The 7,068-nt window shown below is 38.2% G+C and overlaps 1 non-coding gene across 1 annotated transcript; it reads left to right on the top strand.

The window, feature by feature from the left end:
* Positions 1-5,456: 5,456 nt before the first annotated feature.
* Positions 5,457-5,579, top strand: LOC123853343 (U6atac minor spliceosomal RNA). Its single transcript, XR_006793116.1, has one exon. It is a non-coding gene; the product is annotated as a U6atac minor spliceosomal RNA (small nuclear RNA).
* The last annotated feature ends 1,489 nt before the right edge of the window (positions 5,580-7,068 follow it).

The raw sequence follows: 7,068 nt of genomic DNA, 5'->3' as shown, positions 1-7,068 counted from the left end.
AGCAAATTAGAGCAGAGAACTTCCCTAATTTGGGGAAGAAAACAGGCATCAAAATCCAGGAGGCACAGAGAATCCCTCTCAAAATCAATAAAAATAGGTCAATACCCCAACATCTAATAGTAAAACTTACGAGTCTCAGAGACAAAGAGAAAATCCTGAAAGCAGCTCGGGAGAAGAGATCTGTAATCTACAATGGTAGAAACATTAGATTGGCAACAGACCTATCCACAGAGACCTGGCAGGCCAGAAAGGACTGGCATGATATATTCAGAGCGCTAAATGAGAAAAGTATGCAGCCAAGAATACTATATCCAGCTAGGCTGTCATTGAAAATAGAAGGAGAGATAAAAAGCTTCCAGGACAAACAAAAACTAAAGGAATTTGCAAACATGAAACTAGTGCTACAAGAAATATTGTAAGGGGTCCTCTAAGTAAAGAGAGAGCCTAAAAGTAACATAGACCAGAAAGGAACACAGATAATAGACAGTAACAGTCACCTTACAAGCAATACAATGGCACCAAATTCCTATCTTTCAATAGTTACCCTGAATGTAAATGGGCTAAATGCGCCAAACAAAAGACACAGGCTATCAGATTGGATTAAAAAACAGGACCCATCGATATGCTGTCTGCAAGAGACTCATTTTAGACCCAAAGACACCCCCAGATTGAAAGTGAGGGGGTGGAAAACCATTTACCATGCTAATGGACACCAAAATAAGGCTGGGGTGGCAATCCTTATATCAGACAAATTAGATTTTAAACCAAAGACTGTAACAAGAGATAAGGAAGGACACTATATCGTATTCAAAGGGTCTATCCAACAAGAAGATGTAACACTTGTAAATATCTATGCCCCTAACATGGGATCAGCCAATTATATAAGCCAATTAATAACAAAAACAAAAAAACACATAGACAACAACACAATAATAGTGGGGGACTTTAACACCCCCCTCACTGAAATGGACATTTCATCTAAGCAAAAGATCAACAAAGAAATAAAGACTTAAATGACACACTGGACCAAATGGACTTCACAGATATATTCAGAACATTCCACCCCAAAGCAACAGAATACACAGTCTTCTCTAGGCCCATGGAAGATTTTCCAGAATAGATCAAATCCTAGGTCATAAATCAGGTCTCAACTGGTACCAAAAGATTGGGATCATTCCCCGCATATTTTCAGACCATAATGCTTTGAAACTAGAACTCAATCACAAGAGGAAAGTCGGAAAGAACTCAAATACATGGAGGCTAAAGAGCATCCTACTAAAGAACGAATGGGTCAACCAGGAAATTGAAGAATTAATAAAATTCATGGAAACCAATGAAAATGAAAACACAACCACTCAAAATCTTTGGGATGCAGCAAAGGCAGTCCTAAGAGGAAAGTATATAGCAATACAAGCCTTTCTCAAGAAACAGGAAAGGTCTCCAATACACAACCTAACCCTACACCTAAAAGAGCTAGATCAAGAACAGCAAATAAAGCTTAAACCCAGCAGGAGAAGAGAAATAATAAAGATCAGAGCAGAAATCAATAAAATAGAAACTAAAAGAACAGTAGAACAGATCAACGAAACTAGGAGCTGGTTCTTTGAAAGAATTAACAAGATTGATAAACCCCTGGCCAGACTTATCAAAAAGAAAACAGAAATGACCCAAATCAACAAAATCATGAATGAAAGAGGAGAGATCACAACCAACACCAAAGAAATACAAACAATTGTAAGAACATACTATAAGCAACTATATGCCAGCAAAGTAGATAATCTGGAAGAAATGGATGCATTCCTAGAGATGTATCAAGTAACAAAACTGAACCAGGAAGAAATAGAAAACCTGAACAGACCTATAACCATTAAGGAAATTGAAGCAATCATCAAAAATCTCCCAACAAACAAAAGCCCAGGGCCAGATGGCATCCCAGGGGAATTCTACCAAACATTTCAAGAAGAATTAATACCTATTCTTCTGAAACTGCTCCAAAAAATTGAAATGGAAGGAAACCTTCCAAACTCGTTTTATGAGGCCACCATTACCTTGATCCCCAAACCAGACAAAGACCCCATCAAAAAGGAGAATTACAGACCAATATCCTTGATGAACACGGATGCAAAAATTCTCACCAAAATACTAGCCAATTGGATCCAACAGTACATTAAAAGGATTATTCACCACGACCAAGTGGGATTTATCCCTGGGCTGCAAGTTGGTTCAACATCTGCAAATCAATCAATGTGACACAAGACATTAATAAAAGAAAGAACAAGAATCATATGATCCTCTCAATAGATGCAGAAAAAGCATTCAACAAAGTACAGCATCTTTTCTTGATCACAACTCTTCAGAGTATAGGGATAGAGAGTACATACCTCAATATCATAAAAGCCATCTATGAAAAACCCACAGCAAATATCATTCTCAATGCAGAAAACTGAGAGCTTTCCCCCTAAGGTCAGGAACGCAGCAGGGATGTCCACTATCACCACTGTTATTCAACCTAGTATTAGAAGTCCTAGCCACAGGAATCAGACAACAAAAAGAAATAAAAGGCATCCAAATCGGCAAAGAAAAAGTCAAACACTCACTTTTTGTAGATGATATGATACTTTATGTGGAAAACCCAAAAGACTCCACCCCAAAACTGCTAGAACTCATACAGGAATTCAGTAAAGTGGAAGGATAGAAAATCAATGCACAGAAATCAGTGGCATTCCTATACACCAACAACAAGGCAGAAGAAAGAGAAATGAAGGAGTCGATCCCATTTACAATTGCACCCAAAAGCATAAGATATGTAGGAAGAAATCTAACCAAAGAGGCAAAGAACCTGTACTCAGAAAACTACAAAAAACTCATGAAAGAAATTGAGGAAGACACAAAGAAATGGAAAAACGTTCCATGCTCATGGATTGGAAGAACAAATATTGTGAAGATGTCAATGCTACCTAGAGCAATCTACACATTCAATGCAATCCCCATCAAAATACCATCTACTCTTTTCAAAGAAATGGAACAAATAATCCTAAAATTTCTATGGAACCAGAAAAGACCCCACAGAGCCAGAGGAATGTTGAAAAAGAAAAGCAAAGCTTGTGGCATCACAATTTCAGACCTCAAGCTCTATTACAAAGCTGTAATCATCAAGACAGTATGGTACTGGCATAAAAACAGACACATAGATCAATGGAACAGAATAGAGTGCCCAGAAATGGACCCTCAACTCTATGGTCAACTAATCTTTGACAAAGCAGGAAAGAATGTCCAATGGAAAAAAGACAGTCTCTTCAACAAATGGTGTTGGGAAAATTGGACAGCCACATGCTAGAGAATGAAACTGGATCATTTCCTTACACCACACACAAAATAGACTCCAAATGGTTGAAAGACCTCAATGTGAGACAGGAGTCCATCAAAATCCTAAAGGAGAACACAGGCAGCAACCTCTTCCACCTCAGCCACAGCAACTTCTTCCTAGAAACATCACCAAAGGCAATGGGCAATAAAATGAACTATTGGGACATCATCAAGATAAAAAGCTTTTGCACAGCAAAAGAAACAGTCAACAAAACCAAAAGACAACTGACAGAATGGGAGAAGATATTTGCAAATGACATATCAGATAAAGGGCTAGTATCCAAAATCTATAAAGAACTTATCAAACTCAACACCCAAAGAACAAATGACCCAATCAAGAAATGGGCAGAAGACATGAAGAGACATTTTTCCAAGGAAGACATCCAAATGGCCAACAGACACATGCAAAAGTGCTCAACCTCGCTCAGCATCAGGGAAATCCAAATCAAAACCTCAATGAGATATCAGCTCACACCAGTCAGAATGGCTAAAATGAACAAGTCAGGAAATGACAGATGTTGGCGGGGATGTGGAGAAAGGGAAACCCTCCTACACTGTTGGTGGGAATGCAAGCTGGTGCAGCCACTCTGGGAAACAGTATGGAGGTTCCTCAAAAAGTTGAAAATAGAGCTACCATATGATCCAGCAATTCCACTACTGGGTATTTACCCCAAAGACACAAATGTAGGGATCTGAAAGGGTACGTGCACCCCGATGTTTATAGCAGCAATGTCCACAATAGCCAAACTGTGGAAAGTGCCAAGATGTCCATCGGCAGATGAATGGATAAAGAAGAAGTGGTATATATATACAATGGAATATTATGCAGCCATCAAAAGGAATGATAGCTTGCCATTTACAATGACGTGGATGGAACTGGAGGGTGTTATGCTGAGCGAAATAAGTCAATCAGAGAAAGACATGTATCATATGACCTTACTGATATGAGGAATTCTTAATCTCAGGAAATAAACTGAGGGTTGCTGGAGTGGGGGGTGGGGTGGGAGGGATGGGGTGGCTGGGTAATAGACACTGGGGAGGGTATGTGCTATGGTGAGCACTGTGAGTTGTGCAAGACTGTTCAATCACAGGTCCTTACCTCTGAAACAAATAATACAATATATGTTAAAGCAAAAAAACAAGATAGTAGGGGGTGAGGAATGAAGTAGGGGGAATTGGAGGGGGAGATGAACCATGAGAGACAATGGACTCTGAAAAACAAACTGAGTGTTCTAGAAGGGAGGTGGGCCTGGTGATGGGTAATAAAGAGGGCACTTTGTGCATGGAGCACTGGGTGTTATACACAAAGAATGAATCATGGAACACTACATCAAAAACTAATGATGTAATGTTGGTGATTAACATAACAATAAAAAAATTTTAAAAAGACAAATAATTAGAAAGATATTTCATATATTTAGATTGAGTATTTTAAAGACAGAATTTAAACAATTACAAAAGCTTAGTAAAGAACACAATATCTAGGAAATGACATCTTAACAATGATTTATTTAGAAGTTCAATCCCCAAAACCAAATGATATTTAATATATATTAAAGTAATTAATATAATCAGTGGAGATAATACGAAGTATTAAGTGAACTACATTTGGAAAAATTAGATAGCTACTTAAAAAAATGGATCTCCACCATTCTCTTTAGAATAAAATAAATTTCAGGGCACCTGGGTGGCTCAGTTGGTTAAGTGACTGCCCTCAGCTCAGGTCATGATCCCAGCGTCCTGGGATCGAGTCCCACATTGGGCTCCCGGCTCAGTGGGGAGCCTGCTTCTCCCTCTGACCCTCTCCCCTCTCATGCTGTTTCTCTCTTGCTCACTCTCTAATAAATAAATAAATAAAATCTTTAAAAAAAAAAGAATAAAATAAATTTCAAATGAATAAAATATCTACATACATAGTTTATATGAGTCTAAAAATGAAATTATAATCACATAGAAAAGAATTTCAAGGTATAATACAAAATTCAGAATCATAAAAATATGATAAATTTTATTACATAAAAATTTAAACTTTAACAATAAGTGACTAGAAGGCTTACCATAATATGGTAAAAAAATAAATAAATAAAGGAATGTTATATGAAAGGAGAGAAGGTTAGCACTCCCCTTGACAAGGTCAGAAGAGGCCCCCAGGCCTGACAACATGCATATAGTTAAGGCATTTCCATGTACATGGCATCTAACCATTATTTTTGCCCTGCATGGGGCTCTGGGCTCAGCTGCCAGTTTGCTTGTCCCTCTCCCTCCCCCTCTGCTCCTCTCCTGCTGACCACCCCCCCACCCCGCTTGAGAGTGCATGCTCTCTCTCTCTCAAATAAATACATACATACATACATACATACATAAATACATAAAAATGTTAAAAAAAAAAGGAATCTATAAAATTGGGAAGTATTTACCACACATATGAACTTTAAGGCCTGATATTCCTATTATACACAGAACATTTGACAGCACAATATAAAGCAAATGAACAAATGATACCACAGTTTCAAATGTCAAATACACATGTGGAAAGTTGTTCTGTCTCTCTCACAGCACAGTTGTACTGATCTGCTTCCGAAAAGCTTAGCAGATGAGCAATGGATCGAGAGAAAGGGGGCAGCAGAGAAACAGCCTCCCTCCCACTTTTTTGGCATGACATTAGCCATGTGTGTATCCATGTGGATCTAGTGGACACTGCAGAATGCACCTAGGCTTGAAACATTTGCTGATATCTCAAGTAAAAGGGTTCTTGGCCAACCAAGCGTATCTCAGCAGTAGTGATTTTATAGAAGCAACTGTATTGGCAGGAAGTAAAAAAAGTCAGGCTGAAGCTTGCTAACAGAGTGTAACACACATCAGTGAACTCCGCAGTAGGCATAACACACAGTACCCTGCCTCCTTGGAGAAAACAAACCAAAACCAAAACCAAAATGAAAGCAAAACAAAACAAAATATAAAAATTTCACCCATGAGTCCTAAGGACTGCTACCTAGAAGAATCAATGATGAGTCAGTGTTAGCCAGAGGGCAGCAGCATAGCTGATAGCGAATTGCAATTGCTTCCCAGTCAAGAATAAAGCTTATGTGCCTTTGTGTATGTCCCACCCATTCCCTTACCTAGAAAAAAAAAAAAAAAAAAATATATATATATATATATATATATATATATATGAAGGAGGGAAGTAAGATAAAAAAAGGAATGATCTGTAGAGCATGTCTCCTTCCCTAGTGTAGAGCCCCAGCCAAGGGTCAAGTCTGAGGCAGGGTAAGGGAAGAGATGTGTTTAGAGTTGATTTGGGGCTTCTTTAACAATCAAAGTGACTAGAAAGCTATTGGATTTGCCTAATCTATCATTGAGGGATGGAATCTGAGGTGTCTTATATTTTCTTTCCATGAAGGTACCATTTTAGTAACTCCACATTCATTTCATCTCCACATTCTTCATATAATTCTGGAGTTTGGCTTTGAATTGTGGAATACTCAGGTAGTTCAGTGGCTTGTGACCTAGCAGGGTAGGGCAATCACACTTGAGAATTCAGTAATTATGTGCAAACAGAAATTAAGGATAGTTAGTAGTGGTTCATCTAAAGGCAGTCAACTATAGAGACAACCCCATATTCCTTCTATTGAGATTCTTGTTTGATATTCAATCTTTTGTTTGCTTCTAATTATGAAGAAGTCTAAGTGATTCAGGTATAAT

The sequence above is a fragment of the Mirounga angustirostris genome, unplaced genomic scaffold (genome assembly GCF_029215605.1).
Source record: "Mirounga angustirostris isolate CCGP_5_RB_7025 unplaced genomic scaffold, mMirAng1.0.hap1 SCAF_14, whole genome shotgun sequence".
In the NCBI taxonomy this organism is placed as follows: Eukaryota; Metazoa; Chordata; class Mammalia; order Carnivora; family Phocidae; genus Mirounga; species Mirounga angustirostris.
This window is presented reverse-complemented; position numbering and strand designations above follow the sequence as displayed.